Source organism: Mus musculus, chromosome 1 (genome assembly GCF_000001635.26).
Source record: "Mus musculus strain C57BL/6J chromosome 1, GRCm38.p6 C57BL/6J".
Classification (NCBI taxonomy): Eukaryota; Metazoa; Chordata; class Mammalia; order Rodentia; family Muridae; genus Mus; species Mus musculus.
Window position 1 is genome coordinate 103,331,525 of NC_000067.6, and position 25,942 is coordinate 103,357,466.

Genomic DNA, 25,942 nt, shown 5'->3' on the forward strand with positions numbered 1-25,942 from the left:
TTTTATTTTATGTTATCTGTATTTCTCATGGCAAAGTATGTATTACTTGAACATAATTAACTATTCATTTAATCTGAAAGATATAATGGAAATTAGGGAATGTCTGGGATGAACAAGCCATAAAAATAGATGGTCCATATGATGTTGTAGGTCATTAGTTCTGAGATTAAATAGAGGAAAGAAACTTAAAGTACTGACAGTCAGGAAAGGAGAGAGAGAACAATGAGGTATAGGAGGAAGTAGAAGAGAAAGCTGAGGAGGAAAAGAAAGATGAAGAAGTAGAGGAGAAAGACAAGGAGCAGGAAGAAGAAGATGAGGAGGAAGAGGAGTACTGATTATTTTTCAACTCCATGGGTCATTAAATCACCAACTTACCACTAATTTAAAAGATTCTGGCCAAAATATACCACCAGATCAAGATGTCACCTTTACCATGTGAAGACTTTCTAGTATATGAGTATATATACTCATGGATATATATTCTGCATGGATAATTTGACAAGTTACATATACAGCAGATAGCTAGGCCATGGAGCAACCAAGAATGTCTATCAATGCTCAGGCCAGTAATATTCCTTCTAAACTGCATCAACTTCTCCTGATGTGTTTGGACAATATAAAGATAGGATTGTCCCTGCAGTGTCTTTATGGTAGGCCTTCACATATCAATACCAGTTATAGTGTACCTCTGAAAATATAAGTGCCAAAAATACATGAAATACAGAATAGGAATTACTGCCTCTAATTAACCTAATGAACTCATACTCAGCCTATGCTTAACGCACCTAAGAACTCTGGTTACCCATTGATATTAATATGCCTACTATGACAGGTTTCTATCATTATAGAAATTTAGGCATAAGGACATCATAGATCATAATATTACAGTGAATAACAGAAAAGGGCTTCAACCTCTCATAGCCAGTCCAGTGGTATAATAAGGTTTTGTTTTTGTTTTGTTTTGTTTTGTTTTCTTTTCCTTGAGGAAAAGTTTCACTGTTACCCAGGTCTTCTGCCACAGCCTCTGAATGCTGGGATTGTTGATGTTCACCTCAGCAACTGGCTCTTTTCTTAATCACAATGGCTATATGAAACATGATAATTCTTTAACCTTTGAACGACATAATTCTTTTAAGGAATTGACCATTCTTTTGTAGTGAATCCTTCTTGAATTCCTCCTCAATATGTCCTTGTGTTTTCTTTTCAAGACATTCTTATATTCCCTGTATTAGATGTTACACTTGACCCTATAGAAATTTACATTTTAGAAACCCGAATGAATCCCAGAAACAAGGAGATGCAAAGGTTGTGTGGTTCTCAGGTGTGCAGAGTGGCTTCTAAGGCAGACTCTCAGGAAAACATCCTAATACTAAAAGCTCTTTTGTTAAAGATTAATCCTAGAAGACAATCACTGAAATGTCCATGTTTTTGTGTCCTGAAACAAAGAGCTGGACCAGCGGACATGGTAGTGGTGGAAATAGACAGCTTATTAAACACAAAGGCAGTCATGAACATGGTAGTTCACAAGTGGACCAGGCCAGGCTCAAGATCATTTGCAAAATTATGTTCCCTTTCTCAAGAACTTATTTTGTACTTACTATATTTTAAAAACTGGTAGCCTCCAGGGGAGGAGTTTGTCTGTTAACTTGCTTTTTAATATACTAATCTTCATTCCCTCTCTATTACCCCTGCCAACCCACCACATTTTTTTAAGTTCCCCACATGCTGTCAGTAGTCTCTAGTCCAGTAATACTTTATTTAGAATGTGTGTTACTTCTGCCATCTCCTTATCCCTCAAAGACACAACTGAGACTCTATTCTTATTGTTTCATTAACACTCATAGTGGTAACTGGTATGATAATTATGAGACACAGGGGAGACAAATGAGACTTGGTGCTGTCTCCACACTACATGAAAAGAGACAGATTCAGAAAGTACCTAAATGTGCAAAAAGCAATGAGACAGAGTTGGGGTGATTAAATTTCGGAAGCTATATAGCCAGAAGACATTGATTGAAAACCAAAAAAAAAAAAAAAAAAAAAAAAAAAGACTGAAGAGACTCTGTCTTAAGAAAAGCAGAGAGAAAATCATTTCCTCTTTTGGAAGTTAAGGTTCTCCTAGGTTGAAGCAAGATATAAAGAATGAAAGTTTAATTAGTGAAGATGTTTACCTGGAAATCTTCTGTAATCATGATCTGCTTAACAGTTTTGTGTTTGAAAACATCTTACATTTTTCTCATTTTAAGACAACTTGGGCAATCAGGTTATTATAAGATCCTAGTTTAAAATGAAGAGACACAGGGAAACCTGCCCCCGACTCTGCGCATCAAATCTTGCACTCTCCTGTCCCTGCACAGAGCCAGAGCAGTTAGCATTCTCTCCCTTTACTAACAACCAGCCTTTCTCTGGTCCAGATGGCTCCTGCCCTAGAAAGAAACAGGAGCCAATTTCCTTTAAGTGATAAAAGCCCACTCTTGGACTATGGGAAAGAGGCAATTAAGTGTTCCCAGAGAGCTTCGACCAGTTTGTAAAGTACACTCGCGTCTGATAACATAATGAGTTACTTCTTCCCAGGTCAGGAAGGTCCTTTTCTAGCTGCATGGTTCTGTCCCCCTGTCTGAACAAAGGTATTCTGGCTTGAAGGTTACTATTTTTTTAATCCTCTCATATAACGCCAAGGCTTGGAAACCCCCCGCTTGCATTTTTTTTCGTAAACTTAAACCCCCTTCACTTAGACCTGGGGGTTCACTCTCCTTCCTGCTCCATCAGGAAGGTTGGTGGCCCAAGCTTAAGCTTGAATAAAGACCATTATGCGATTATATCAGGTTGTGATTCCTAGTGGTCTCTTTGGGCTTTTTACAATCTGAGCAAAACCAAAGGAGTGTCATTTGTTCTCTCTTAGGGATACAAACCTCTACTTGCAGCACCTCAGAATAAAAAACCAGGGTAGAGGACTAGAAGGAAACTCTTGTAAACACTTAGCAAAGTTCTCTTCTTTGTGAATTTATTTTACATATTTAATCAAGCCTGAAGCAAGAAGATGCCTGTTAGTCAAAGTCATGTGTGTCAACATTTGCTTGGCAGCAAAATGGTTTGGCAACATTGAGGTTAGTCCTTCTTGTTGGTATTGATATATGCAGTTCTGGACACACATTTGCTCAGCTTAAGCTACTATTACTTCAAGTGAAAACACGACCTGGTGCTTCAATAGAGGAAGCAATTTTCAGTTCTGAGATGTAAGCAATCTTTCTTTCTCTATCTCTGTCTGTCTGCCTGTCTTTACTTCTCTGTTTCTCGCTGTTTGTCTCTGTCTCTCCCCCTTATTCCCACCCCAATGTACACAAAAAGATGGGTAATGATTACGAGGTAATTCTATTTATTTATTTATTTGTTTGTTTGTTTGTTTGTTTGTTTATTTATATTTTATTTTATTTTTCTTAGGTATTTATTTCAGTTACTTTTCCAATGCTATCCCAAAAGTCCCCCACACGGTCCCCCACCAACTCCCCCACCCACCCACTCCCACTTCTTGGCCCTGGCGTTCCCCTGTACTGAGGCATATAAAGTTTGCACGACCAACGGGCCTCTTTTTCCACTGATGGCCGACGAGGCTATCTTCTGATACATATGTAGCTAGAGACACGAGCTCCAGGGGTAATGGTTAGTTCAAATTGTTGTCCCACCTATACGGAGCAATGGTGTCAGCATTTGGAGGCTGATTATAGGATGGATCTCCAGGTATGGCAGGACCAGGTCTTCTCACCTGCTGGTAAGAATCCACTTTTCAGTCAGAAACATACATAAACACAAGTTTCTCATAGACATATGGTTTGTACAGATTGAGTCCACTTACACTATCTGCCAGGAAGGTCATATATACTAGGGACAAGGAGAGGTGAACAAACTTGATCCATTCATTCTGGAATAGAAAGTGGCAAAACATTCCACAGAAAAGAGAGTGACTTTTCAATCATGAGAGATAAGTCAGTATTCTCTTGTTTTAATAAAAAACATTTTAACTCCCTTCTTATTTTATCATGTTCCTTTTACAGCATAATATAAAATGAGTATGTGTCCATCTGAGTAAATTATTTTCTTCTCTCTTTGTTCAATAAACTTCTGAACAAAGAAATGTAAGAAAGAAAGTTTATAATTTGAAGGTATAATCCATCTATCATGCACTTAATCCACTGTGCTAAGAAGGGCTCTGAGAAGGGGAATAAAGACATGTGTGTAGAATATGATGCTTTCACTCTTTCTTATATCCCTCTTTGTTGTAGTGGTTACAATGAAAACTTTACATTTTTGCGTTTGCTCCTAAATATCTAAGCACTATTATATACAGCAATTCGACCCTACTTTGCAGCCTAGATATTAAAGTACAAATTTCTTCCTATTCAGTTAAAGTTAGATTCAGGGTAAGAGAGTAATTAGATCAAAAGACATCGTGGAGATTGGAGCCCTGATCTCAAAGAAAACTCTGGAGGATTTTATCTACTCTTTTCCCATGACATATAAGGACAAAGTTGGGAAGCCAGCCTAAACAAGCAAAGAAGGGATACCTCTCCATCCTATAGGAAAAAACTAAACAGTTCCATCTTGAATTTCCAGCTGCTGGAAGCATGAGGAAAAAGAAAAAAAAGTCTCATAGTTTGGTAAATGATTACTAAGTACATGGTATTTTATATTTTAACCAATTTAGTAAAGACAAAAAAAAATGAGGCATATGTATGTATCTTATAGACAGTAGTTTATAAATAATATCATCATCTTATTGATAGCAATAATAATATGTATTATGACCTTATTATTGTGTTATCAGACCATGATATACAAAGGTGAATATTTAGAACATTTGATATTTAAGTATAGTTAAAACAGGAAATGTATACTTCCCAGAGCCTAGAGGGTGAGAATTTTATAAGCATGGAATTACTAGGGGAAGGTAAAAGAAAAGGCTATGATTAGTCTCACATTAGGTGGCTGCCATTGCAGAAGGACTGAAGAATTATTTACACACAAGCATGAAGACAAGAACATTTAAAAATAGCTGTTTTGTGAAACATACCTCCTAAAGGAAGGTAAGGAGATCATCAGAGAAGATAAAATAAGAGAAAAGAGGGTTTATGTAAAGAACTGATAGTCTTATGTACTGCCAGGCCATATGCTTTAAGTCCAAGTCAGGAGATAGAGTTAAACACCGTATAAACTCTCTATGTATTTCAGACTCCTAAGTCCCTGCATAAGAAACATTAATCAAATGATTATATAGAAATGACACTAATGGAATATCAGATATAACTAACTCTACAGACACCCGTGAAGTATTGTCTTAGTCTGTGAGGGCTACAGGCAAAATTCTACTAATTGAGAGACTTAGGGAGTTCATTTCCTTACAACTTTTGAAGACTAGTAGTACAAAGTCAAGGGCTGGCAGACAGAATTGTTGCCAGCTAAGGGTTCTTCTGTTGGGTTGAGTACCTTTCCTACTTACACTTACATGTTTATATCAAAGGGAGATGAGGAAAGAGGCAAAAAGAGTGAAATAGCAGGAGAAGGTGTGTGTGCATGTTTGTGCTTGATGAGAGAAAGAGGGAGATTTCTTCATCCACTTGTGTGTTTCCTTTAAAAGACACTAATTCTGTAAGATGAGGAAATGTCCTTGATAGCATCATTTTGTTACTGGGAACATTAACATCCCCTTTTGAGGTTTTTAATTTCTTTAATAATAGTAGTCAAAAATGGACTCCAAAAGAAATTCGATGATAACTTAATAGGTGTCTAAAACAAAACTCTCTGCAGGCAAACTAACTTTCTGCCCAGAGGACAGAGACATAGAAGAGGAATAGAAAACCAACCTGCTTGAGCTATGTGTGGAGATTGGCAACTAGGCAAAATGAGGAAAGGAAGGAATCTCAGAATTTCAGAAAACACAACTGAACTCCAGCTAGCATCAGAATATAAGGAAGACAGAAGATAAGAAAAAGGGAGAGTTACAGTGCTCAGAAAGGAGGGTATATCCAGCAGAACCTCATAGCAATTAGGCAGCTGTATTGAGGAATTCTGAGAAAGAAAGGTACATTATCTCATAAAAGAAATAACATTTCTATCTAAAAGAAACAACATTTCTTTAGTTTGGCTTAATGTGTACCAGCCTTCCTGAGGGCTGGTCCTTTGGACAAGTGATTACCTAGCTCAGTTATATGTGCTCTTGGGGAGAACAAGGATATGTCTCCACACAAAGATAGGTTTTGTTCCTAGTTTTAATATTTGGTCTTAACTATTGTCCTTATATGTAGCCACGTTGAAGGATAAGCTTCAACATACACATTTTATTGATGACAGGTAAAATGTCCTAGATACTGAACTATGCATATGTAATGTAAAATGAATATAGTGTAATGGACACTCAGAAAATTTATGAAGTAAAGAACCATGTTTATTTCATTTTAATATCACTATTGAGCAAAATGTCTTAGCTTGAAAAGTATGCTGTGGATGAAATATATATTCTGCCTCTAGTGAGAGAAAGAGCCACATAGATATCAAGTGTAGAAAGTCCCCCTAGAGTCCAGAAGTAGATTTTGTAACCCACAATGTTTTAGCCTTTTGACAGCAACACAGCCAGAGAAAATAAAAGATAAGAAAGTGGGGTGTCAACATAAAAACACAACTCTTACCTCAAAGTGGTTAGGAGATATTTTATTCTAGAGCCAGCAATGAGTGACCAAGTGTACAGAACACAGAGTACTCAGAGAACATAGATTTGAGTTAACTCAAATTTCATGTCCCAATGCAGTAACATTTTGATGAATTTCCTATGGCAACATGATTCAAGAAAATCACAAATTAAGGCTTTCTCAAATATATTTGGGATGTACTAGGTATGATGGTTAAAGCAGATTCCCTGAAGAAAATAAATTCAACTAGGGAACAACCTTACTTCCTGGCATAAATCAAAGTAAATTAGAGGACATCTTCTAAAGTTTACAGACAACAGTGAAAATGTATTACTATTATTTTCTTGCTGTTAAGTTTTATGAGTGTTTATCTTTTCAATGTACAATAAAGATTCATGGGGAGAAATGCTGTAAACAAGGCAGGTCTTTGTTGTGGGACATGTTAAAACCAAACCAAACCAAACCAAACCAAACCAAACCAAACCAAACCAAACCAAAACTTACCGTGCTATATCCAGCTAGCTACTCTCTGCTGGGCAGTCTCACTGACTCTAGGCCAACTCCAGGTGGCAGTATCCCCAGCTCAGGTTCGCCTGCCTCAGAGCTGCCTGTACCTTCTCAGCCATCTACCACCGTAGCGAGTTGTCACAAATCCCTTTAACCAGTATATCAAAACTCATGAAGCTTACATTTAAACAGACAGATTTATATATTAATAAAATCTTAATTCACAAGATGTCCACACAATACCTTCAGAGCCAGTTGATAATGATTGTAAATTGCCCACCTAGATAAGACATAGCTATCTGTGGATATTTAAAGCCATGGGGAATCTGGATTGTCCTGTTCTTTCTTCCTCCCTCTCTTTCTGTTCCCATCTCTGTCTCTGAAACTTCTAGCTCTGCCTCCCTTTTCCATGTCCAATCACAGGTTTCCCATTGCACTAATATTTAAATTAATTAGGGGAAAACTCTGCTAAAGATCTGGGATATGGATAAGTTGGTAAAATGCTCGCTGTTCAAGCGTGAGATCCTGAACTCCTATTCCCAAAGCAAGCACAAAACCATTTAAACTACAGAAGCAAGGGTCTTTAATCCCAGTACAACTCTTGTAAGATAGGATTGAACACAGGAAAATTCCTGGAATCTCACAAACCTGCTTACCCAGTAAATGCACCACAGAAGACATAACCATCCCTAAGAATGTGAATTATACACACATACACAGACATGGAAAACTTTTTAAGATTGAGACAATTTAAAATACGTAAAATATACTACATTATAGGGAAAAAAAGAAACAAATGTTGCTCCTTATGTCAAATTGTATGTGTGTGTTTACATTCCTTCTTCAGGAGGGACCGCTAAAAAGATTAAGGATATCAAATTAGACCTTCAAATAAATCATTGAAATGAAAGCAGTACAATAAAACTCAAAGAAACTATACAAGGGATTCTTCTCTGAAAAGCCAGACTCCCAGCTCTCATAGCAATAACTAAGTTTAAGCCTGGGAGTTCTGGAATATAGGCCATTGACAACTGTCAGGCTTCTCAGTAAATTGTCAATGAAAGTCTAAATCCTTGCAAGCTTTGAGGTAAATTAGCAGTCCACCAAAAGTACCAAACATCAAGGTGCTCATTTTTAGCTGAAATAATTTTTCATAAAGTAGTAATCCTCCCGTAATCTCTTCCCAACCTTAAATAATAGCCAATCTCTGTGCTCAACATTTATTTAGTGGAGTCTGGAATATCGTTTCATGCTGAAAGCTGGATCTTTTATCCTGACAGAATAAACAAAAGAATCAAGGACAAAGTGAGAAGGAATAGGACACAGGTTATTGAAAACATATTTCCCTTGAGTAGTCTGACTTTCTCTTCATGACATCAGGTATATTGCATTGGGTATGTTTTTTTTGTTTTTTTTTTTGTTTTTTTTTGTTTTTTTTTTTTTTTTTGGTAAGTGCCTATATTATGTAAGTGCCTATATTATGACTTACAGCCACAATGCACCCTGGCTGACAATGGTCCAACTGTTTTAGATGCAGGTATGAAAAAGACATGCTTAAAAATAATATCCCTAAATGGCCTTATCTGGCATCAATGGGAGGAGCGGACCTTGGTTCACTGAATGTTCGGTTCCCAGTGTAGGGAAATGCCAGGGCAGTGAGATAGGAGTGGGTGAGTGGGTGAGTGAGCACCCTCCTATGAGCATGGGGAGGGCGGTGGAATAGGGGGTTTGCTGAGGAGAAATAAAATATTCAACTAAGAGATAGCATCCCTAAATATCCGAAGCGCAACCCTGCTTTCCTTTCTCTTATCTTCTCCTCTGTGTGTAAAGGCCTAAGCTGCCCAAACTTGTTTTCTTCCACAGCTTTTTTATTTTTCTGTATGACTAAGAAATAAATTGTTTGCAACAGTATGGGGACAGAAGAAGGTTAAGATTATAAAATTCCTGTGATTGGAATGTTCTATTTTTGGAAAGTTGGTTACTCTGGAGAAAGCATTATTTAGAAAGAATGTTAATACACAATAGATGGCAATCTCAAGGAAGCTACAACATTTAGACTTGCTGTTAATTCACCTTCCTATTTATATATACTCTAGCACCTCTCAATATCACTCACAGCTAGGTGAAGGGCAAGCAATAAGAAATTCAATCTTAGATGAGGGTCTGTTAACACTCTAGTACTCTTGCTAGGAAGTGTCAGTAGCTTTATTGCCATTATCATGGATGTAGTTGTAGGACTAGATTGTCCTGCTGTAGTAGCCTTGGATACAGGAGTTGATTCTAAGATGTTATCTCGTTATAACCATAATAAAAACAATGCCACACAGCAAGTGTTACGACTTGACTGGCAACTTGATGAAAACACATTTCTGGGCATATATGTGATAAAATTTCTAGACTAGGTTAATGATTTGGTCAGACTCATCCCAAATGTGGGGAGCATTGTTTATGTGATTTCTATTTCAAAAAAAAATAATATATATATAAACTGAGCAAAAGCATCCAGTTCTCTCTGCTTTCTGATTAAGTACATAACCCTGAGCAGAGTTAGTGCAGAGAATATTCTATTCTGATGAACATACTTTTTACCTGTGAGCCCAAATAAATCTATCTTTTGTAAGTTGTTTGCATCAGATAATTTGTCTCTTCAATGAGGAAGTTAACTAATGCTATGACTAAGAAGACTTCTCCTGGGTTTATGGATGTTACATGAGTGAAAGTCAAGGTATCATCTGGTCTGTGGACTCAAGGAATCCTAGGTTAAAAATGTTATCTTCAAACTCTCTTAGGTTGCTGGCAGAACTCTTGTTCCTTGCTCTTTTTTTTTAATTAGGTATTTTCTTCATTTACATTTCTAATACTATCCCAAAAGTCCCCCATACTCTCCCCCCAACTCCTCTACCAACCTACTCCCACTTCATGGCCCTGGTGTTGCCCTGTACTGAGACAAATAAAGTTTGCAAGACCAATGGGCCTCTCTTTCCAATGATGGCCGACTAGGCCATCTTCTGCTACATATGCAGCTAGAGACATGAGCTCCGGGGGATTGCTTGCTCTTAAAACCAGTATCCCTGGTAAACAGAAGGAATGTAAGAGACAGAGGTCTTGTTTGATTCCAAGAAAACGTTGTCTTTGAAACATAACAAGACCAATACACATATCAACATATAATTATGGCTCAGAGAATTCCATCTGGTTCCCAGCTCGAACCATCTAGGGACTAACACTCAGGGTGCTGGATAGTACTCAGCCTGTTACTAGAGAATAATGACATCATCAATTTCTTCTCACAGAAAGTGTGATAGCATGTATAATACCTACACATGTTCAAAACAGATCAAACCTCAGCAGTGAGAAGGGAAAGTGCACATCAAGTCTCAGTGGTAAAAACAAAAAGCTATTTACAACTGAAAAATTGTAGGAAAGGGAAAAACAATTTTATTCAAGGGATTGTCACTGGGTATACCAACCACATTCCAGGGCAGAATCCATGTTTACTTTAGTTCACCAAGACAAAACTGACTCCAGTGTGTGTGTGTGTGTGTGTGTGTGTGTGTGTGTGTGTGTGTGTGTGTGTATGTGTGGGTGTTTTGTACTTTTGAATTTATTTAGTTTAGTTTTTAGTTATCTTTATTTTCTTCTTTTTCAATTTTTCTGTTTTTATTTGTACTTATTCCTTTATGAGATTGAAAGAAAAAGGGAGAACTAGGGGATGGGGAGATTTGGAATAATGTGTTGAGAGGCTCTGGAAAAAAAGATAGAGTAAGAATATATAAAAAAAATCTAATATATGAAAAAAATTTAAGCAGAAATTTTTACTTCCTTTTGGGAGTTTGTTTTTTTTCAGTGAAGCACGGGAATGAGGGCTACCTTCAACTTCCTTCCATATTACCTCTCTGTTATTAAAGTTAGGTGTTCTTATGAATTCCATTTAAGCAGCTAAAATACATACCTTATATTTGTGAAAAATTAAATCAACAAATATCCTAATGTTAAAAGAAAACACCCGTTAAAAAGTCACATTATCTAAAATCCAATTTGTTATAAATTTTAAAACCTTACTAAGTCAGTATTTGATATTTTAAGATAAATGAGTAGTTAACCTAGAATATTAGTGACAATAAGGAATTAGCAGGAATGTGGTCTTCTTTGCTCTTCAGTCTTCTGATCTGGATGCATCCACCTCTTAAAGTGTATGGGCTGTCCTATTAAGAACACATGTTCATTCCTTTCTAATATAACTATATAGTATGCATCGGTGAAAATCCAAACAGAAAAAAAAAAATAAAAAGAATTTCTGCATGACACAGGTCTGGCCTTGATACTGTATGCTTTCTTTGCATTGAAGTGTACTTACAGGTATAAATTCTGAAGAGGCTATAAAGATCATTAGATGTGAAGTTCTTGCCTCATGAGGATTTAACACAGATTTTACTGGGAACAAGCATTTATCAGTCTGTGTTGGATTACAAATGGGAGTTTCAAGAAGACAGTAAATAAATTATTAGGTGGGTAAGGAGTTTAATAGAATTATCAATGTCATAGACAGACAGACAAGAAGTCACCTTCATGGGAGGGGTCTCTGGTAGTTGTTCTGAAGTAGGGAATCAGAGCCCATGTGGGTTGAAGTCTGATCAAGTTGTTTTCTGAGAATGGACTTGAGAGTTGAAAGCATAAAAATGCTACATTAAGGTCTCTGATTCTAGGCAGGAGGCAAGGAAGGGTGTGTGTGTGGAACAGAATGTACCAGTTTGATGCAAACTCATTTCCTAGTTGAGCTATCTGGCACTGGGATTTTCTATTTGCTAAACTTGCTCCCCAGATATGTTGTGCTAATTCTAGGATTTTTGTTAGCTAGAGATTCATTGACCAAATTACAATAGGGTTTTTGTTGGTATCTATTAAAGGGTTGCTGTTTGACTCTGAAATTAAAACCTTACAGTTTTTAAATTCAAACTCACACAATGTTGATAGATTGGATCCACATATTTGCTAGAGGTTCGTATTTCCTACTACTAAAATTGTGTCATGCCATAACATGCTAATAAGAGTCTCTTAAAATAAAGAGCTTCATTTGGAAGTTTAATTAACCATCTGCAAAGTTGAGTGATATTTTTCTTTGTTTATACATTCATTGAGAATCTCAAGTTTGTTTAATGTATTTTAATGTCATCAATGCTTGACTCCCCCTCCACTCCTATCAGGCCTCTCCCTGCCATGTTCTTCTCATGACTTTATTACATTTTTCATAGTTCACTGAGTCTCATAAATGTTGGCCTAATGTGTATGGGTATGGGGCCATTCACTGTTGCATGGACAATCTTGCTGGAGCTTGTTTACAGAAAATTAAAAGGATACAAACAACAATAAAAAACTAGCTTGGCCTACCCTAACCACCTTCTGCAGATAATGCAATTCAGTCCCACTCCCTTCTGCACTGGACTTCTACTCTGCCATATGTAGGTCTAATATAAGCAGCCACAGCTCCTGTGAGTTAATAAGAACATTAGTCTCATTATTCTCCTTTTTATAATGGCATGATTGTTATAGGTCTAGCAAACTGAATTTTTATTTTTTTTTAATCTTTAATTTTTTGTATTAAAGTCTCATGCTGTTACTTGGCCAATGACAGTTGTCTAGTAAGATCATAGATAGACCATAGGGGATAACCAACTACCATTATCTTGGCAAATGACATTCTATCTAACATCTTACTGAATTTCTTATCTCTATAGCCAGAGATTAGTGTGTTTCATCAGAAAAGCATTGTTTTGCAGTAGATAGTAACTAATACACATTGCTGGTCACAGTTCATAAAATAAGTAACTGGAATGATTACCACTAAATGTGACATTTACATTACACCTCCTCTCTACATGACTCAAGGAACATTATACAGTGATTTTTAAGATTAATTTTAATTATTTGTATGCATGTATGTCTATGTGTACTGATCTTAATATAATTCAAGTGTCCAGATGGGTTAGGGGCATCAGATAACTTGGAATTACAATTGCAGGTACTTGTGAGCTACTAGACAAGAAACTATGTTGGATCTCCTTAATACATAGCTTGTACTCATTACTGCAGAGCAATATCTATAATCATGCACAATTTTCTTTAAAAATGACATCAAAACAATAAACAAAACTGCTGTTGATGGATTATTATCTACAGGAAATCAGCCTTCAGTTCGCTTGGGGAACAGACTTTTATCAGCCTAACGGTCAGATAGTAGTAGCTCATGAGCTAAGGTTCCTCTAAATGATTTCATCCTCTCACTTAAACACTAAATTTAATAAAAAGTCTAGATATTTCAGAATAAAGGAGATGAGAGCAAAATGAGACAGTGTGATGACACATTACAATTGTGTCATCTTATACAACACCTCACATAGCCTCATACCCACACATCTAAGGAAATATGTCTTGGGTTTAGCTTTTCACATTTCTTCTATGGAGGGTTTATATGGAGATAGATGTCCAGAACTTAAAAATCTTCTGTGGCTTGAAAAGAAAATATGCCAGAAGTGCATGTGTTTGAACATTTGATACCCAGATGGTAGTGGGTTGAGGATATTATGTAACATTGGGAAGGCAAAATTCAGTGGAAGAAATAATTTGTTGTGGGACAGGCTTAAGATGAATACAGCCTTGCTCCTAGTCCCAGTTGTCCTGATTCCTGGCCAGCTTATATATGAGCAACTTCAACATACTCCTGCTGCCATAAAGATTTCAACCTCCATGTCTTACCACAATAGATTGTATCCTCTTAAACTGGGAGCCAAATTAATGTTCACCCTTTAAATGCTTCTTCTCTACTCAAAATTGTGAGAAAGGAGTCAGTGCTGCCTGGGTTTCACAGCTGATTTATCCTTTATGACTTCCCACCTTTGGGGATGGCTCAGGGGAGAACACACTTGGTGCATAAATACCAGAAGGGGTACAAGGACAAATATTTGAATCCCCATATAAAAGCCTATGGGGCATGCTGGCCTTCATGTAATGCCAGCACTTTGGAGGCTAAGACAGGATGCCCAGAGCAAGCTGGTTAAATAATACAGTTTTATCAAGAGGCTCCTTAGTATAATAAAGTTCTATTGAGGAAAAGGTCTCAGATCAACCTACACATGCACACACATCCATCCACTCTCAAATGTTAAACCATGGAAATATAAGCATGCATGTAATCAGTGTGCATACTACACATATATATGTACATAGGAACTGTTGATTTTCCTCTTCATCAGAGCCTTGTTACCTTATCCTATTTAATTCTTTATTTCATCTCTTGAGACTAAACTAATAGCCTTAAACTAGAGCACTAAGCAATTATAGTCAGACCATTCTATATGAATTTATTTTTATAGTATAGAGGCAATTCTATGCTGAATCACATTCTAAGCACTATACATGAATAGGCATAATGTACTTAAGAGCTTTCTTCTAACTGAGAGCATAGTCATTTTGGAAAATTATTTCTGTACCCAGATGTTATTTTTTCCATAAATACAGAAAAACAGATAAGAGAGAGAAAGAGAAAAAGAAAGAAAGAAGAAAAGCTTGCAGGAAAATAAGAAACATTGATCAACATCTCAGTGACATCAAGGCAGACTCAGAGTTATTTTGCTCTACATTTGTCACATTTAGGGATTAAACAGATGTTCCATTTTATCTATGCAGATCAATTGCTTGGATTGAGCAAGAACTTTCTTGGACTATTCTTCTGAAAGAATATTTAAGTAAAAAATTAGACCTCACATAGAAATAGAAGCAGGACCATTTCAAGGGGAAAACTAGCAAGGAAATATCTAAGAATAAGACTATAGTCCAGCTGGATCCATGTGTCCAAACAATAAAACACAGGAATAACAAATTACTGGGAAGCAGATTCTGCCTCACAAAGCTCATGGGTCATGTCCCAATAGCTCAGTGAGTAAAGTATATCCTATGCAAGTGTAAAGACTGTGGTTCATATCACTTAAGCCCAGAAAAAAATGCTGGCTGTGCATGGTAGCCTGCGTATAAAGGCAGACATAGAGCAACTCAAAATGAACTGGTTAGTGAGAATAAGCATAAACCTTTTTGTGAGCTTTGGTTCAGTTCATATAATCTGCCTCAATACACGGGGTAGAGAGTAATGAAGGGAGACTCCTTACTTCAACCAAGGGCCTCCATACATGTAAACATGTATGCACTCACAGCATGTGCGCACACACATACACACACACACACACACACACACAAGTACAAGCACTATAAATCTTCCTATTCTTGACCATTAAAGAACACCTAGAAAGGTTGGAAATAAGGCTCAATATTTAAAACCATTTGTCCTTAGATGACAAGAATTCAGTCACTGGCACCTCACCAGCAGCTTACAGTTAACTATATCTTCAAACACATGAGATGTTGTCCAACCCTCTCGTCTGGCATCCCCTTCTACCAGCACACATGTGTTATACATACACAGACAGACACATCTACATTACAAGAAATTAGAAAGAAAATGTACTTCTGTCACAAATGGTTTGTTAACAAATCCCACACTTTATTAGAAGAGGATCTGGTTGTTAAGCACTACTAATTATACTTCCAAGAATACAGCAAATCTGACCATGCACATGAGTTATATTTATGGGAGGATTGATAAGCACAGTACACACAGGTCTGGAAGAACCAGACACTCCTTTGAGGTTTATTCTGGTACAGCTACTTGAGATAGCAGAACTACTAAGGGAGGAATTAATAAGCTCTTTTTCCTATAGATCTTTCTCAGAGCCATTCATTAAGTTTGTACTGACTGCTGTGTTGATGGTGGCTATAATTGTCTAAAGCTCACTTATGCCCAACACTTTGCCTTCATGAATCAGTACAAATATACTCCACTTTTGTCCATTTCTTCATATAAATATCATGTTCATCTATAAATGTAAAATGAGAACTGAGGGTTTAGAGATTTCAACTTGCTGTTCTGGAACCAGTGTACATATATGGAGGATCGTAGACAACCTTAATTGTGGTTTCTCAGGAGTCATGCATCTTCACTTATGAGACAAGGTCTCTCACTATCCTAGAACTTACCAAGTCAGCTAGACTTACTACCTGGCCAACTATTCCAGGGATCCATAATGCTCTACTCTCTAAGTGTTAATATTATAACTGCTAACAATACACAAGGTTCCTCATGCTTGAATGGCAAAAACTCTACAAGCCTCCCTGTCACTTTAGAATTAGAAACATCTGATTTGATCTATACTTACTGCAAACTAGCTACACAGATCACACAGCTATCTACACATCAGTGAATGTCTCTAACCCAGAAAGGAAATGATCAGTGTTGATGTTTGTATTGTACCTAGGTATCACCATACTAGTGAATGGTATAGGTAGACCCAGGGTTGATCACTCTCACCTTAGCTGTATTAAGAAGGTTAGTCTGATTCCATGACAGACTTTAAATTGGCAGTTCAGGAGACTATGCCTAAGAATTGGACAAGTCCAGACAAACCCTGGTAACTCAGTTACTAGGAAAAAAAAAATCCAGGCTTCAGACAAATAGTCAAAAGCTGCATGCCATCTGGCCTTATGCAAGGAAAATGGGTCAGTAACAGCTTCCAGCCTCACACACTGGTAGTGGTTCTAGAATTCCTAGAGATAGAGTAAAACAAAGCCCACCTGTTGACACCTATTGGGGGAAATATTAAAAACATGAACTGGCTCATTCCTGAGCTTGTGCCTCTGCCCCAGTGGCTTGACGGGCCATGCAGTGGCAGGCAATGGCCAACCTCTATTTATCTCGAGAAGACTCTCACTCAGAACTCCACAATCTCTCCATCTAGCTCTCTAAGTTCTCACTAGCAGGTCATTACCATGCCAGTCCTGTGCTTCAAACCTTCCATGGCCTTTGTGGTGCACATCAGGCAAACTCATTCTTTGCCACTATACCTTTCTCTCTTGAACCCAGAGGAACCACCTCCTGAAGGAAAACACAACACAAATTTAGTTCAGAATCAATGGTAACTCAATCTCTAGGTGCAACAAATAAAACCTAATCTTAAAAGCCTTATTAAAGTCAGATTCCTCTGGATTTGAATCCTTGTTGACCCCTTCCCCCCATGAGACCAGGAACCTCTATCAGCAACATCTTACCCATATGCTGTGCTGTCCCCATTCCAAAATGACCTAACCCTATCCTGCTTCCTCTCTTCCTCTGACCATCCTGGAAGTCCCACCTACTTATCCAGTAATTGGCTCCTTTTTTCTTTATGGGATTGGATACAACATAAAGCACAAAGAGAATACACATAGACCAACACAGAAAGACATTCCCAGGAAAACACAAACAAATTGAAAGGCTGTCTGAGATTGCCTTCCTTCCTGCACATGGAAGGTTCATAGACCCACAGCCAATTCAGAATTCAGATAAGAACTAGTAAGTTCTACAACTTTTAGGAGGGGCTCCAGACATTCTTGCCACTGGCTGGGTGACAAAATATGCGTCTGATTTGTCCCTGTCGACCCACAGTTTAAATCAGAAACAGAATTAAACCTAAAACAGGAACACAAATGTGGACAAAACAAAAGACAACCATTCATCCATACTTACAGATTCAAATAGCACTGCACAATTTGGGTCAGAGGGTCTCCAGAAAAATCCTGGGATGAGCCCTCAAATGCAAGGGTCCACAATTCTCTGAAGAATGATACCCTGGACTCAAATAGCATGGAAATGCACAGAGAGTTTTATTCTCCAGATGTCCAGCATGCTGGGGTCTACCATTACCAACATAGAGAGACAACCACGTGAGATCGAAGTTTTGATTTAAAGCACATTGTAATTCTAGGGTAGATAAGCTTTATCATACTCTATCTGTAGGCATTCCAAAACCATTAGCTGGGTATGAAGGGTGGAGCCTGGATTTTTTTTCTATTAGTAATTGACTTTCCTCTGCTTACCTGGACTTGCTTAAATTTTAGGCATAGTCTCCTTTACTGCCAATTTGAAGTCTGTCATGAAATCAGTCTAGCTTTCTTACTGGTACAGTATAGTCATCATGCTAATCTAATTCTTCCTTTCTGTCCTCAAGTGCTACAGAATTCTTTCCCCTTCAATGTTCAGGAGTGTCAGTGTGATAAATTGTGGAACTGTGCTGTCATCAATGAAGTTGAGAGTAGCTTAGAATGTGTTATACCTGTGATTAGTTTGTGTTGTGATCTTGAATAGTCTGTAAATGAATTCACCCTAAGCTGTGGGTTGTTTTAAAATCAGCTAAGTATTTTGTGTGAATGTCTAAATATAAATACACTCTTTTCAGAAGTGGTGATATCCCCATTCAATTATTACTAATGCATACAGGTTTGGTTTGTGTTCTAGCTTAATCAATGTCAAAGCACTTTACAAATATTAATTGCAAACACTAAATAATACATTGGATTTCTAAGTCATGCTTCACTGACAACTTAAGTCTTTGTCTTTCTAATCATTTTAGTACTAACAGCACTACTACTACCACATGGCCAGAGTAAGCACATCTACTCTTTCTGTGAAAGAGGATTACAAACAATCATCAGGCATATTTCAACAAAATGAACATGAATATAGGAGGAAATAGTAGGATAAACTGAGGCTGTAAGATAATGGAAGAGGGTCGGGCAGTGGTGGCACATGCCACTAATCCCAGCACTCAGGAGGCAGAGGCAGGCAGATTTCTGAGTTCGAGGCCAGCCTGGTCTACAAAGTGAGTTCCTGGACAGCCAGGGCTAAACAGAGAAACCCTGTCTCGAAAAACAAAACAAAACAAACAAAAAATAATGGAAGAGACAGAAGTAGATTTTAGTGTGAAAACTATGATCCTCTATCAAATTTAATCATTGCATACTGTGTTAATCATCCAAAATGATGAATGGGGAGAGACTGTTTAAAACATAGGCAATAAGTCTCCAATCTGGAGCTTGCTTGTAAAAATACCTCAGTGACTGCTTGCCAACTCTGACGGAAATCCCTGGGCTCCCTTCTAGCACAGAGGGTTTTTTTTATATGAAATAAATGTAGACAACATGCCTTCTGAACCACACCTTGCTCTATTTTTTGTTCCTTCCTTACCCAGAGTAAAGGGGTAAAGGAGATGAGAGGTAAAAGTTATTTTGTTGCCATGGAACTCAAGTATAATTGAGATAGAATTCACCAAATGCATTTTTGAATCCAAAGGTTTTTTTTTTCCTTAAAACATAAATGAATAAAAACCATTGCTTTCTTTCTATATAAACTCCCACTCCTTTATTTCATCTGTTGTTAAAGTTTTTTATTATGACACAGAGATCTAAATTTGATATGAAGAGTAGGTAGTTGAGAGTTCTCCTAGGTTGCTACCTGCCCAGCAAACTGTGCACACTTAGTTGATAGCAGTTGCTAATGAGACATCTCCAGGCAGCTGTCCCTGTGTTTAGCTTTGCACTTATTTTAGATCCCTGTGGTATGAAATGAGCCCTTAGATGTGATGTGGAGTTAACAGACATCTATTCAGAATCATTTTAACAGGGACAAGAATTCTGGTACAGAGGAACATCATCTAGTTTGATGATGATGAGGATGAAGAAGGCAGTGATGGATGTGATGCGATGATAGTAATGAAGCAAGTGCAGTGCTTATCTTGGTTCCTTATTCAATTCCTGAGAATGTAGCTTCCAAAAGGCTAAAAGTGAGCAATCAAAATAAATATTTCAGTGCAACCTAGCATTTCTAGTGTAATGTTCTAGATAGAGTATTTCATATAGTTTCAATCTGCACAACTTTTTAAAGGAGATGTTCATTTCTCATACATCCTGTAGTATTACTGGAATGCTTCTCTCATTTACCAGGACCATTTAGACCATATCCTAAGGCCCTGAAATCTGATACAAAATATTATAAGAAATCATTTCTCCTTTTTTTTTTCTGGCTTCTCACAAAAAGCATGTTGATGAATAGGTGTTCAGGCTCAAGAATTGGAGGGATCAGCATGCCATGGAGCTCTAGAGTGAGTATGTTATTAAAGAAGTGTGAGGTGTCTTTTGGAAGAACATGGTTTTTGATCTTATATTGCATAGTTAGGCTTTAGATTGATGATTTGGGTAGAAATTACCTGAATTTGAAGCATGACTTTATTGCTATGTTATATGTGTGGCTGTCTATGAATTGAACAAATCTTGAACAAGAATTGATCTGTCTGTAACTGCTTCTTATTCTTGATTCTTAAATTGGCAATTCTGGTCTACACCTCTCTGGAAAATTCCAGTCTCACATTTTTTCCTGGTTATCTAAGTAATAATAATATTCTATACAAAATATGGTTGTTTTCCCTCCCATAAAACCTTTTTTATTTCCTCTCTAATATTGTATTAAAGCTTTCTGTTGATTTTTAAGTAGTATGCCGCACAAAAGAAACAAAGATAAATAAAAGATCCATAATCTCAGCTCTCCTAGAGCTCACACTGCATTGGAAAAATCATATTCTTTTAAAATATGTACTATAATAGAGACAATTTATTATTGTGAAAAACCTCGTCAGAGAATACAAAATACTTTATTACTATGTTACCCCTGTGAGAGCCTATTTCAAAATGAAGGAGGGCAAGGAAACAAGGCAAAGATTTTATAGAGGAGAACTATTTGAGTTGAGAACTGATGGTGTAGGTTTGGTGGCAGATTTGGAAACCTTGTCTCCAGCAAAGGGAATAACTTATATAAAATGCCTCCTAGGAAGCAAATAGGAATAAGAAGAAGCTGTAGGAATGCGCTGTTGCTATGGACAAGGAGACTAAGTGCTATGAAAGTGGCTAGGTTCATATTACCTCTAGCTGTAACATCTTAGACATTAAGTCTTTTTCCTTTTTCTCCATGTATACAACTTCCCAATAATCTCTGCTAAGATGAGCTTCCTTCTTCTTCCATATCCTGCCTTCCTGGATTTTGACCTATAACTCCCATTTTCTCCCAGGACACTCACATCCACACTAGACTGAAGAACTGATTATGGAATCTGCTTAAATGAATCTTAGACTATCACCTGGTGTGCAGTGTCTCCTACAGGCTTATTTATGAGGACATTTAATATTCTTATGGTGCTATTTGTGAAGTCACAGAACCTTTGGGATTTAGGATGTAGACCTCCAGAGGAGTTCCTTGAGTGTTATATCCTAACATTAATGCAAGTCCAATGTCTTCTTCCTGATGAAGATGTGAGGAGTTTCTTTTTCTTATTTCAGTCACTATAGCTGGAGTTTCTCCTGCCACTTTGATTCCCTATAGTGAGGGGCTGTAGAGCTGTGTGGCTTGCCCAGTCATTATGTTTCCCTACCTCTAGGAGCTACAAAAGTGTGGAAATACCATAGCCTTCATGCAAGGTTCTACTCTGTTCCTGTTGTGATTGAGAGTAATTTATCCCAATTTTTCTTGGTAGCTTCCCATTCTTCTCAAATTTCATGGGAATATTTATCACTCCAAACTGTGTATGGAAGCTGTATTTTTTGGTTTTTATTTACTTTTATTATTTTATGGTAGATTAAAGTAAAGAGATAACCTAGAGTCTTAATAGAGCATTTTGACTATTCACAATATTTGAATTCTTAAGATTTTATTGGAACTTTTAAAGTTATACTATGTATATTTTACATATTGAGGTAATCATTAACCTATTGCTTTAGAGTGAAAGTTTTATAGTGTGACACTGAAATGTCATCAATAGGCTCATGTGTTTGAACAGGTAGAACTATGCTGATACTTTGGGAGGTTATGAAAACTTTTTCTATAGTGAGCTGAAAATGGGAGATGCAGACAGAAAGGAAGGACCTTATGAGTGGTAGCTTGGTAGTGCTTCTACTCCTGTTTGTGCTCCCTGACCTACTAAGCTGTGAAAACTGCCACCTCACATTCCTGCCACTAAAGGTGGAATAGCCGAATAGCTGGAGTTCCCAGGCCTTTGAACTCTTGAAAAAGTATTTTCCCCAAAGCCAGAATAATCCTGTAAATTGAAGTCCCAGAACGTAATTGTACTAACAACATTTAAGATGTATCTCCTCAACTTAATTCTAGTAATATCCTCACAGAGAGTCCCAGACGTTTGTTTCCTGGGTGATTTTAGATCTGCTGAAGTTGATAATTATCACACTAGGTATTTACAAATAAATGGGTTAATTGGTTAATCTGTGAAAAAGTGGATTTCTGATAGGTAAATTATAGGATTCCAGAAAAGTCTACCTTAAAAATAGAGCCACAAGACAAGCTAATACATAATATGGGAATATATCCAGAAACAGGATATCGTTAAGTAACTGGTCCTTTGCATTAGTAGCAAGCACAGAGCCACAGAACATTTCATTGGCTCTAGGTTTAACTTTAAAAATAATAGTATCTATTTCAAATTATTATGCAATCAAAGTTCAAATTCTAGGGAAAGTTAATTATTTTTTAAGATGGGTCTAGAAAAGTAAGATTATGTCTCATAGATGGAGATGAAACAGAGTCCATGAGCCTATATAATAGGTGACCTGAAGAGCACCTGTACATCAGGCAAACACTCATAGCAACCTACATCACACATAACAAGCATTCTGTAGATCTCACTCCCTCCTTTTTTAGACATATATTTTAGGTGGACTCAACTCTGTGTTCCCATTCCCAAGGCAAGATTAAAGTGTGAAAGAATAATTGATCCAAAAATAACAACATCCTGGATAGACTTCTAACGTCTGCATGTGAAATTTTTAGAGTCAGGACTTGATGGGTCTCTCTCTTCCTTCCAACTCAAGAAGCTGAGTAAGGAGTTGCCTCCATGGCAACAAGCAAGATATCAAGGCTGTGTGATGTTGTGCATGTGGGAAATGTCTGAATCTGTTTAAGAGCTGGTTATTTTCTATGTTAATGATTTCAGAAAGTGGATTAAGAAATCATCTCTAATTCACCATTGTTTATATTTTAATTTATGGAAGTAGCTGAATCTGGTCCAAATTGCTTTGTCATCTTCATATTTGGCAGAATACTACTGTGCAGCTAACAAGCACTGAGGAGATACAAGGCCCAAAGCTATCAGTTTAATTCTGATTATGTTACACTTTTCACACTACTGAAATGTTAAAGTAATATAAAACCCAGGAGAGGTGTGTGTGTGTGTGTGTGTGTGTGTGTGTGTGTGTGTATTTACACTCAGATTCATACATGCAGAAGACTGATACTTAATGTATTATTCTCTCACTTTCTACTGTAAGCCCTCTCTCACTGAATGAAAGGATGAATGACCTTTCAGGATCCACCTTTCTCTGTACATTCAATGTGCCTGAGTTATCTGTAAGTATTGTTAAATCCAGATTTTATGTGAGAGCGGGGGATTCCAAATCAGGTCTCCATGCTTCCAGAAGTGCTCTTACACACTAAGCTATCTCCCACTGTCCCTATTTCAATGCTTTTAAAATCATGTCTTTCGACTAGTAAATCATTTTAGATTTATCTCTTGCTTGTACTGTGTGTGTAGCTGGTATTTGTGTATCTGGATGTGTTATGTGCGTATGTATGGACACATGTGTGTACATACATGGAGGTCAGAAGCAGAAGGTCTTAGTCTCTGGCTTTCTACATGCTTATTTTGAGATGGGTTTTCTCACAAATTGAAGCTCTTTGAATAGATGCCTTTTTCTTATGACTTGGTGCCTATAACACTGTGCATGCAGAGGGATGTGCACCTTGTGTGGGTAATGCTAATAGCAGTCCTGGAGAAGTTGAACACATCACAAAACACAACAGAGATAAATGACCTCAGATGGAGTTCCTCCTGAGGGAAGTAATACATTTTAGCAACATCCCACTGACCAGGAACCAAGCCTCAGATGGTCACCCAGTGTTTCATTGTTATATCAGTGACTGTGGCCAGCAAAACAATAAAAGAGTTTTCAGACACACATGGGAGACATTGCTGCCAGTTATTTTGAATTTTTAAGTGTTTTTATAAAGAGTGTCTATAATCAAAGAAATTGGTTCAGAAAGCATAATTTGAAATTCATAAAGCTGCCTCAATAGAACTTCTTTGAAAACTAATTACTGCATTGAGTTCTAGTGACTGTTGCCTTTAAATCATATACAAACATTGTAAACTTTTTCCTCTTAGTAGAAATAAATTCTTATTTGGTCTCCGAGGAAAGGCACACATTTTCAGTAGTACAATAGGATCTCTAAGCTCATAAAGGATGGGTGAGCATCTCTTGTGGACACAGTGTCTCTTGTACATGTAAGGACTGAGCTCAAAACACAGATTTGAATCAAGGAGCTGGATTAGACTTTATCACATCTGTTCTGGTTTCACTGTGATACAAAACCCTGGCAAAATGCAACTTGGTAGAGAATGGGGTTTATTCACCTTACAAATAAATATTGCCACCCATAATTGTAGAGAAGTCATAGATACTGGTAAGGCAAATAGCTATTCTCATTGTATGTACAGTCAAGACCATAGAGAAAGAAATGTGTGCAGGCCTGCTTGTTTCATTGATCCAATGCTTTTTCCTCTCTTGTACAATTGGTTTAAGACACCCTGCCTCAGAAATATGGCCATTAAAAGTATAATACAATATTTAAAAGTAAAGACTGTCCAACACAGTTATGCCTACAGGCTAAGATGATGTAGATAATTCTTCAATTAAAAATCTTTTTCAATGTAATTTCAGATTGTGTTGAATCAATAGTTAAATCCTGTTGGGTTCATCCTAGCTGAATAAGGGGAAGGGTGATGCAGTTCATGCTCCTGTAGCATCTCCAGGCCATTGGTACCAACCTGTGGTGATGATTACTTTTGGCTTGCAACTGATCTGCTGTCTCTTTTATTTTACTTTTAGTCTCTCTTTCTGACAAATATCCTTTGCTGATTACTAAGCGCTACTCACTTCATTTTTTTCCAGTAAAATATTTATTTTTTATTTTTTATTGTTTTTAATTTATTTTTATTTTTATTAGATTTTTCTTTATTTACATTTCAAATGTTATTCCCTTTCCTAGTTTTCCCTCTGAAAACCCCCTATCCATTCCCCACCTTTCTCTGTTCACCAACCCACCCACTCCTGCTTCCTAAATGAAACACATGTTTTTCAGGAATAAAGAATGTAAGTGGTCTTGAGGCTGTGGGGGATGAGGAACAGGCCAGCCACCTGGCCTTAACATCCTTGGGAAAGGATCTAGACAATATAACTACAGAGGCCATGACAGTATACATTGGCTTTTGTAGAAATTGCTCATTGAGAGACTAGACCTTGAACTTGAAATTATGAGGAGGTACATGTATCTTCTGGTCCAATGACTGTTTCATTAGTTATCCAGATGAGTTTGGGAATATAAAAGATAGAAAGTTAAAGTGGTCTCAAGAAGAAAAGGTATGGATAGGAAAAGAAGGAGGAACATATAGAAAATAAGCAAATGATAGATGGGTTTATCTTATAGGAGGAAGGCTTGTATATGATTTAAAAACCAATAGTGTTGAAAAGAGATGACAGGATGCCATGGAATTGATAGAAAAGGAAACAAATATTAGAGAAAAATGTATACAGAGATACTAGAGAGAACTAGATGCTTTACTTGCATAAATTTTAAATCTTATAAGAAATTATTTTAATCTTAGAAGTTTGTCACATTTTGTTCTTACATGAAAATAGTTACTAAAGACTTCTGTGTGATGTACTTGGAAACTGCAGGACCAATGCCCAGACTGTGTAAAAATGATAAGAAAATGTGGTTT

At 37.1% G+C, this 25,942-nt stretch overlaps 1 pseudogene; it reads left to right on the forward strand.

Moving 5' to 3' along the window:
* Gm18728 (predicted gene, 18728) overlaps nucleotides 1–25,942 on the forward strand; it is a 429,487-nt pseudogene that overhangs the window by 359,936 nt on the left and 43,609 nt on the right.